The sequence below is a fragment of the Tachypleus tridentatus genome, chromosome 6, assembly GCF_004210375.1.
Source record: "Tachypleus tridentatus isolate NWPU-2018 chromosome 6, ASM421037v1, whole genome shotgun sequence".
Taxonomy (NCBI): Eukaryota; Metazoa; Arthropoda; class Merostomata; order Xiphosura; family Limulidae; genus Tachypleus; species Tachypleus tridentatus.
Genome location: NC_134830.1, coordinates 137,199,669 through 137,210,161, shown reverse-complemented (window position 1 = coordinate 137,210,161; position 10,493 = coordinate 137,199,669). Strand labels below are relative to the sequence as shown.

The window sequence follows — 10,493 nt, the reverse complement described above, 5'->3', positions numbered from 1 at the left end:
CCATCTGTGTTATTTTGGACATTTCTAAAGGAATTCACTCATGGCTCACCTGCAACTCACAGAAATGTCTTTATGTATATGTGATCTGTTGGTCATCCTTTATTCTTTGTGTGATTCTCCTATGGTTGATTACATTATATTCACACGGGTCTGACCTATGGGAAAACTTTCTTTACGTCTTAGCTAATCCAGTATCTCTCATGTCCATCTTATTTAATATTTATAAAAAAGTCTTCACAGTGGCTCATCTTTTACGAAAGAAAAACCTTCATGTTGATGTGATATTTTTGTCATCGTGTGATTCTTCTGTCATTAATGTGGATGATACTTTTATCTTCATACATGTCTTTCCATTAGGCTATACTGATGTCTTCACATGTATTGGTCTTGGTGCTGATTCATTCTTCTAAGACATTCTTCAAAATGGGCAGAACCCAATATCATTAAATTTGGGAAAACTTCAGCTGGTCCTGTTCATTTCATGTATGGGAGAATAAAATCAAACAAACAAGAGCACTATTAGCTTTTATAAGGTACGGAGTGTGTTTAAAGCATCTGAACTGCTACATTCTTTGCTCAACATTTTAAATATCAGGCCATAACTTAAGGACTTTTTACAAATTTAAATAATACAGTAAACATCAGATTTTAAGTTCAAACTTTCTAATATCTTAATAATATATGAAATTTAAACTGAAAATACCATAATTATTCTTCTCATAGTTGATTTCCATATTATGGTGATGTTAATGACAATACAGAAATGTTGTTGATGTAAACTTGTTCTATGTCATCTCAAAGAGAAGGGTCACACCAAAATAAAAGTAGAATCTCAGAGGTAGAGACTCTGCTGCACAAAAGCAAAATGGAGGGCTACAAAATATCTGAGACAGGAGTAATATCAGAAAAAAAAAAAGGTGGAGTTTTCTTTAGTTGAAAAAAATCTAAAATTATACAATATGCTATTTGTGGTGTGTTCACCACAGGTATCAAACATTGTTTTCTAGCACTGTAAACCAATAAACTTACAGTTGACACATCAGTATACCAGGGCTGGAAAATGTGATGTTAAGGGATATGCTACTAAAAGTGGGTATTCAAGACTGGTATATCACAGTAATGGGAATTTAGTAATATTCCTGTTCCACTCTATACACATATCACTCATGTATCCTGGTTTAAGACAAAGTTCAGTAATATCCCTTTTCTGTTACAGACACAATTCTGTCCCGCATGGCCAGATTGTTAAGGCGCTAAACCGTGAGGGTGTTATAATGTGATGGTCAATCCCACTATTCATTACTAAAAGAGTAGCCTAAGAATTGGTGGTGGATGGTGATGACTAGCTGTTCTCCCTCTAGTCTCACACTGCTAAATTAAGGATGGCTAGCGCAGATAGCCCTCGTGTAGCTTTGTGCAAAATTCAAACCAAACCAAACCACAATGCACATACCAATCAATCTCTTTGAATATTTCATCAATCAAAATGGAGTTCTGTGGTAAAAGTAACTAAGAAACTAATGTATAGTATATGTTTACATTGCTAAAACTTCTGTCAAAATTTTTTCTTTCATATTCTATCAAGAGTATGTACATATGTTGTAAAAATAAATACTACCTTACAATATTGTTGTAAAAAATAGAAATGGAAACTTTGACCTGATGTTTTCTCTCATGTAACATCTGGCCTTCACAAATTTTGAAATATCAATGCAGTGATTGCTGAACAGAATAGGCTGTGTTGAGTATAGTTTATATATATATATGTATAAATGATCAAAATATTTTAATTCTTGTACATATAAAACAAGGAATTTAAATTAAAATACATATTTCTCTTTTGACATTTACTGAAAAGTGTTTAATGTTATCAAAATTTAACTTCAGGAAATATTTGGACCAAAATAAATTTTAAAAATTCCAGACTTAAGTCACAAGGATACACATTTCTGTTTCTCAGATTGATGTGTGTTTCACAAGTCTTTTAAACTAAAACCATTTTTGCTCACATAAACATTCTTTACAATGAAATGATTTCTATTTTATTGAAATAAATCTGATTCATCCAGGTGAAGGTTTCTAACTCGGTAGGAACTATTTGTTTATAAGTACTTCCTTAATGGTATTGACAAGAGCAGAATGAGTAAGGATAACTCTATTCTCCCATGTGTTTTGAGATACTCTACTGGTGAAGTTAGCTACCAGGTCCTTAATTCAAGCAATTATTAAACATCTTGACCGAAAAAATGTGCTATCGTGAGTGTGAGAATTAACACATTTCATGTACTTTGTAGCAATTAGACGTAAGTTCCTGTAATGATGATGTGCTAAGAATCCTTTCAGTTGCATAATCTTCAGAATCGAAAGTTATGCAAGAATCAAGACTTATTTCCACTTTTATAAAATATCACCAAATACAATTTACTATTAAAAAATTTCATCACATCTGATGAAGCACAACATTTCTTCCAGGTCCATAATTTAATATTTTAAGTTTACCTGCATTTGACTTGTATGAAGAGATCTATGTATATTCTTTTATTGAAAAAATTGGTGTTTAACTAACATTTTTCCCTACTGAATCATGTGTGGTCTTTCATTAATACTTCTTCTAATGGTGAAATAAAATATTTTATTTTGTTTATGTTCATTCATTCTGTATTTTAAACTTCTATCTAATTTGTACCATGTAAACTTTCTTCATATTCACATATTTTTACTGTTTCCATTAAATCAATTTTTTCTTTCGTTTTATTAAGAAATTTGGCTAATTTTGTTCATTGACTTATATATCACAAACAATTTTCTTTGCTAAATTTTTTTGTTATTTCACAAACCATGTATAAATGACAATACTAAATCTTACTGGTTATAGCTAAATGCTTTATTAGTTTTTCACAGCTCTGTCAACAATACTATAATTAAATTTTGTTTCTTCTGCAGTATACTTAATTAGTAATAACTCTTTATTAAAGTTTGTATATTAACAGCATAACTTTAGTATCATATCCATATAAGAATAAAAAAACAGCACTTTTTTGAGTTTTTTTGTGTGATAATTTTTTATGCTGTGTATGTTAATACCGTTTTTAATAAATAGTACTTTTCATATTAACTTTCATTCATTATAACATTCAAGAAAGATAAAGATATTTTTAATATGCAAATCTGATAGAATTGGCAGTTTTTGAGGTAATTAATTTAACAGGTAATTCCTCTTTAATATGCTGCCATGTAAATAATGTGTCATCAATATACCTCAACCAAATTTCAGGATTTTATCAGATATCTCTAATGCTTCAGTTTCTAAATAAATTTAATAATAATGAAGACAAAGAAGGTTCCACAGCTAACATTTTTTTCTGCTTATAAAATATTCATTTTAAAAAATATTGTTTGAAACATACTTATAGAACTTCAATAATATGGGTGTAAAAGTAAATTCTTAATTTATTTCAGTTTCTTCTTGAAATATAAAATGGCTGTTTTATCAGGCACTTTAATGAACATTGAAATATCAAAAGACACTAAAATATCTTTCTGGTTTAATGTTTAATTCTCCCAACAAATTCATGACTGTGTATTAATTTTTATCCATTAGAAATGAATTTTAGACATTATATATTGAACACTTAATATTTGACACAAGTATAATATTTTTGAATATTATAAAGAAATATAAGCAAACCATAATCTGGTTAATTACTTGTGCAGAGTTAAACTTTGCTTTTCACGAGGTGTTAAACTTGTACAGTTTTACCTTTTCTTTAATCATTGCATGCAGTTTACTTATGGGATTAAATCAATGTTAAGATCAAAGATAAATAAAATTAATTAACACAGATTTCAAAACACAACTCTCTCCAAAGCAGCTGTAAGACATCAAATGCTAATACTGCTAATACACCTAATGATTTTGTTCACATAAATAATATTCACTTGGTGTATATTTTTGTCTAACTGAGAATGTAAACATATAGGCGATGTTTTACTGAATTTTTCTCAGGAAAATGTAAAACTGAGCTTTATTTCAATATTTATTTGTCATTTGGAAATAAAGTCTTGATATATAAGAAAAATTACACATTTTACACATATATTTTTATCATTTTGGCAGTATGTTATAGCAATTTGGGTTTTGAACTACATATTACCAAAAGTTGAATTTTCCTTTTGGAAGAGGAAAAAAATTAATTTTGTAAGTTTGATATAATATGTACAACTAAGCCTAATATTATTACATGTTTTTGTTAGTAAAAAAAAAAAAATGAAAATATACATAAATGGTTAGGTTATCCATTATTAAAATACTGTTGCACTTATAAAAGCTTAAGGTAGCACTTTTAGTTCTATATATCTGGGATGATATATTTCACTAGACAACTAAAACTTGATCGCATGAGATTGGTGCTGTTTCGGTACCTGATGAACGAAAGTAAAGCAAGGAAGGGATAAAGTAATTCATACAAGTTTAGTGACATAATAATACTGTGGCCAATGGAACCTTCAGCCATTACCAATCTGAAAATCACCCAACTCTTGTCCAATCAGCTTACAACATTCAAAAATTTAGCATCACAAATGTTCATCTTCACAGTTTTAGTCCATATCAACCCACAACTACATGCATCATACAGTATTCATACAAGTAGCACATGTCAAATACCTTCATATAATACCCCTGATCATGTTCTACCACTGCATTATATTGTCACTTTCAGTTTTGATTTATACAACCATGTGACAATTCAGTTGACTGTTTCTCATTATGTGTTGAGTATTCATGTAATTACAGATCTTTTATAGACCTGGATTTTGCTTAAGTCTTAATTATATTAAGCTTTCTGTCAAAAGACTCATCGGCTGTCCATTATCTTATACTACTTTACAAGCCTGTTTTTGGCAGTGTTCTATTTATAATATCATAACATTTCACATGCTGATAGAATTAATTTGGTTTGAATTTCGTGCAAAGCTACTTTAGGGCTATCTGTATTAGCCATCCCTAATTTTATAGTGTAGAGAGAAGGCAGCTAGTCATCACCATCCACTGCAAACTCTTGGGCTACTCTTTTACCAACGAATTATATTATAATTACCATCACATTATAATGCCCCCACAACTGAAAGGGCAAGCATGTTTGGTAGGGAGGGGATTCAAACCTGCAACCCTCAGTTTATGGGTCGAGTGCCTTAACCACCTTGTCATGCCAGGCCATGTAGATAGAAAGTGTGAAGATTGACAAAACCTGATATTTTCATTATTCAATAGAAACAAAAACTGTATAAAACCAATTCCAATGATATTTTAATACTAACCACAGCACTTGGAATTGTAAGATAAGAGAAATTGCACTCCTAATATAATACTTTTAAAAAAATCGAAATTCATATGAATATGCATTTTTTTGGTCACCTGTGTAAAATTTTTCCTGATATTTCTTGATTTGTCAGATCATCCTTCACTTTGTTTTTTCTCTTACTAACCACTGAACCAATGTTTTTTTTTCAGCTATTTCCCTTCATAATACTTCTTAATTGGTAATATTTACTTTTCTTTTGTCTACAATTCAAGATAATAAGTCTCAGAAGACTACATCAAACAACTATAAAAAATATAAATATAAAAGAGTTAACTTTGTCACAACGAGTAAAGTGAATCTATAGCATTACTTTCATTATACTTAAGCCTAAAGTAAAGACGTGATGTAAGATTGCAATTTACAAAGCCTAGACCAAAGTGCATAGTTTTCAAGAAATAAAATTAGAAATTTTAAAACTAAATTAGTTTTGAATTGTTTCTTCACTGTTACACGCAAAATTTTTTAAAATATTTACACGAAACAAACCTTTTTAACCAACACAGTCAACGCATTTGTTTTCAGTTTTGCTGGCTTGAAATTTAATTTTACTATTTTGAAAATTCCAGAATATATACGAACAATACTAGATAAAGTAATAAAGCAATTGCATTGAAAATTAAATTGTTATATATGAAAATAATTTAATAGCCTAAAGAGAAAAGGCTTCAACCAAACACCACCGTCCACTTTCCAGCAAGATTAAAACCGTTACCGGAACAGTTTGTGATCAAAATAAAAAATCGAACATATAGCACGTGGCTGGAACATCGAAGTCTCGTGATGAAGTTCTTAGCGAGATAACGAAATTAACGTACAAAAAACAAAACTATATCATTCAATTTATCTGTTTTTTATTGGTGTGAATAAAATATTTTAATAGCAGAAGTAAACGATCTTTTAACACTAATTTATTATTTTTATTTAAATTGATCAAGGTTGGTTCCACTATAAGTCAAACTAATGTCGTCCTATATTTTATTACCATTATTTGTTTGTTTTTTATCTTTCAAAACCAACCATACGTTTTGTGACGTCACCAAGTTTTGATTAATAAATAAAACATTTAAAAACTCGTGTCGAGAGTGATAGCTGTTACAATTAAAGTTATAACTGTGTTATCATTAATTTGCACTGACTATGAGTGCATTATGAGATGTAAATGACATGAACCCTTTAAAAAATAACAGTATCGTTTCATTTATATTATGCTATAGAATGAATAGATTCTTTTTCACAGAGAAGTCTGAAAGCTCCAGTAAAAGTTGTGTCTTTCATCATACTCATTGCATCTAATTGTTTAATAAATATTTTTCTGTGTAGTAAAAAACTGGATTCAGTCTCTTTCATTCTTAACAATTTATTCAAGTCCAAAGAATACGTATAATATCCAGCTGTATTATTGAACCTGTACTCTGAGTGAAATTAATGTACTTCAGATTACTGAAAATACTACAGAGTACGTAACTAGCAGAAAAGTTTAGTGCCAAATGCATAGAATTTGTTAGCGTAGGGTTATGTACATGTCTTCTGACAAATGCTCTTTGTTCTATCAAGTTTTAGGTTTTGTACTTAAGATTAATGTATGTAAGACTTCGAACCAGAATGAAGACATAGTCACTAAGGGTAAATAACTGTTTGAGAAAGTTATGGGGCTTCAGAGAAGTATTTTCATGAAAATTAAACTTTTGTTAGTTCTTAATGTTCTATGACTTCTTTCTTAGTGTGGCTATAGACTGAGGAAGGAGAAATTTTAAAAACTGGTATACTCATAACCCTGATCACGTTACTTCCATAAAGATCAACTTAAGTCCACAAGATACGTGGTAAATTGAGAGTCATCTTATAGAACTATGGTCTAATGAGCTTGAGACAGAGCTTCTAGACATTTGCTGATCAGCGTATAGTATTGAAAAAAACTGTTAGGACAAGAGAATATTTTATTATTCTTTCAATTTTATGGGTCGAATTTTTCCATGGCATATATGTAGTTTTGATTATATAATGTTGGTTAAGAAAACTATAAAAGTCATTTCGTTCTAATTATGTCTTATCTTTTGTTGTGTATCAGACCTACAGTATCATGTGTGTCCTATCACTGAAAAAAAATTCTATAATATTAGACTGTGAAATTTTCCATTCTGAGGTCAGGCGATACCTCGAAGTTATTACTACTAATGATGCTTTTAATGGAATGACCAACAATGACGTTGATAAAATATGCAATAGAATAGAATTATGATTTCGTGTATAAAATGTCATGTTTTCACACACTGGAATGTATTCTTTTTCACATAACTATCTAGAAGCTTTAGTAAAAAATGTTGTCCCACATAAATGTGTCACTAATGTTTCAATATTTAACTTATCCTTCTTTGTTGGTAACTAACGGTATTTATTCTCAAAATTTTTAAGGCTACATAAACAACTGAAAATAAGGTTTATCGTTAATTTAATTACTTTGGTGTTAAACATTACATCAGAGAGAAAGATTAGGTTTCGAAAATGTCAATATATACTGTCTATCCGCACTTTTGTCAACAGTGACTAAAGACTTATGCTACAGCATTATTTGATTCCTACCGATGTAAAAGTATCACAGCCAAATATTCCGAGCACGTCATAGACTTAAAGACCTGCAACAAACAACTTAAAAGGAATAGTTATATAAAAGTACTACAATTAACAGTTTATATAGGTAAGGTATATGATGGTACGACAATTAACAGTTTAAGTAGAACAGATCCAACACTATTAAAGTACTGCATTAGCCATCCCTAATTTTATAGTGTAAAACTAGAGAGAAGGCAGCTAGTCATCACCATCCACTGCCAACTCTTGGGCTACTCTTTTACCAAGAAATAGTGGGATTGACCATCACATTATAATGCCCCCACAACTAAAAGGGCAAGCATGTTTGGTAGGGAGGGGATTCAAACCTGCAACCCTCAGTTTATGGGTCGAGTGCCTTAACCACCTTGTCATGCCAGGCCATGTAGATAGAAAGTGTGAAGATTGACAAAACCTGATATTTTCATTATTCAATAGAAACAAAAACTGTATAAAACCAATTCCAATGATATTTTAATACTAACCACAAAACTTGGAATTATAAAAGATAAGAGAAATTGCACTCCTAATATAATACTTTTAAAAAAATCGAAATTCATATGAATATGCATTTTTTTGGTCACCTGTGTAAAATTTTTCCTGATCTTTCTTGATTTGTCAGATCATCCTTCACTTTGTTTTTTCTCTTACTAACCACTGAACCAATGTTTTTTTTCAGCTGTTTCCCTTCATAATACTTCTTAATTGGTAATATTTACTTTTCTTTTGTCTACAATTCAAGATAATAAGTCTCAGAAGACTACATCAAACAACTATAAAAAATATAAATATAAAAGAGTTAACTTTGTCACAACGAGTAAAGTGAACCTATAGCATTACTTTCATTATACTTAAGCCTAAAGTAAAGACGTGATGTAAGATTGCAATTTACAAAGCCTAGACCAAAGTGCATAGTTTTCAAGAAATAAAATTAGAAATTTTAAAACTAAATTAGTTTTGAATTGTTTCTTCACTGTTACACGCAAAAAAATTTTAAAATATTTACACGAAACAAACCTTTTTAACCAACACAGTCAACGCATTTGTTTTCAGTTTTGCTGGCTTGAAATTTAATTTTACTATTTTGAAAATTCCAGAATATATACGAACAATACTAGATAAAGTAATAAAGCAATTGCATTGAAAATTAAATTGTTATATATGAAAATAATTTAATAGCCTAAAGAGAAAAAGCTTCAACCAAACACCCCCGTCCACTTTCCAGCAAGATTAAAACCGTTACCGGAACAGTTTGTGATCAAAATAAAAAATCGAACATATAGCACGTGGCTGGAACATCGAAGTCTCGTGATGAAGTTCTTAGCGAGATAACGAAATTAACGTACAAATACAAAACTATATCATTCAATTTATCTGTTTTTTTATTGGTGTGAATAAAATATTTTAATAGCAGAAGTAAACGATCTTTTAACACTAATTTATTATTTTTATTTAAATTGATCAAGGTTGGTTCCACTATAAGTCAAACTAATGTCGTCCTATATTTTATTACCATTATTTGTTTGTTTTTTATCTTTCAAAACCAACCATACGTTTTGTGACGTCACCAAGTTTTGATTAATAAATAAAACATTTAAAAACTCGTGTCGAGAGTGATAGCTGTTACAATTAAAGTTATAACTGTGTTATCATTAATCTGCACTGACTATGAGTGCATTATGAGATGTAAATGACATGAACCCTTTAAAAAATAACAGTATCGTTTCATTTATATTATGCTATAGAATGAATATATTCTTTTTCACAGAGAAGTCTGAAAGCTCCAGTAAAGTTGTGTCTTTCATCATACTCATTGCATCTAATTGTTTAATAAATATTTTTCTGTGTAGTAAAAAACTGGATTCAGTCTCTTTCATTCTTAACAATTTATTCAAGTCCAAAGAATACGTATAATATCCAGCTGTATTATTGAACCTGTACTCTGAGTGAAATTAATGTACTTCAGATTACTGAGAATACTACAGAGTACGTAACTAGCAGAAACGTTTAGTGCCAAATGCATAGAATTTGTTAGCGTAGGGTTATGTACATCTCTTCTGACAAATGCTCTTTGTTCTATCAAGTTTTAGGTTTTGTACTTAAGATTAATGTATGTAAGACTTCGAACCAGAATGAAGACATAGTCACTAAGGGTAAATAACTGTTTGAGAAAGTTATGGGGCTTCAGAGAAGTATTTTCATGAAAATTAAACTTTTGTTAGTTCTTAATGTTCTATGACTTCTTTCTTAGTGTGGCTATAGACTGAGGAAGGAGAAATTTTAAAAACTGGTATACTCATAACCTTGATCACGTTACTTACATAAAGATCAACTTAAGTCCACAAGATACGTGGTAAAATTGAGAGTCATCTTATAGAACTATGGTCTAATGAGCTTGAGTCAGAGCTTCTATACGCTGATCAGCAAATGTCTAGAAGCTCTGTCTGAAGCTCATTAGACCATAGTTCTATAAGATGACTCTCAATTTACCACGTATCTATGAAAGTATTGCTGCTCAACACT

At 30.2% G+C, this 10,493-nt stretch overlaps 1 long non-coding RNA gene across 1 annotated transcript; it reads right to left on the bottom strand.

The window, feature by feature from the left end:
* Positions 1–267: 267 nt before the first annotated feature.
* LOC143251472 (uncharacterized) lies at positions 268–9,201 on the bottom strand. Its single transcript, XR_013028576.1, has 3 exons — positions 8,988–9,201; positions 8,555–8,743; positions 268–470 (listed from the first exon to the last, which is right to left on the bottom strand). It is a non-coding gene; the product is annotated as an uncharacterized LOC143251472 (long non-coding RNA).
* Positions 9,202–10,493: the final 1,292 nt, after the last annotated feature.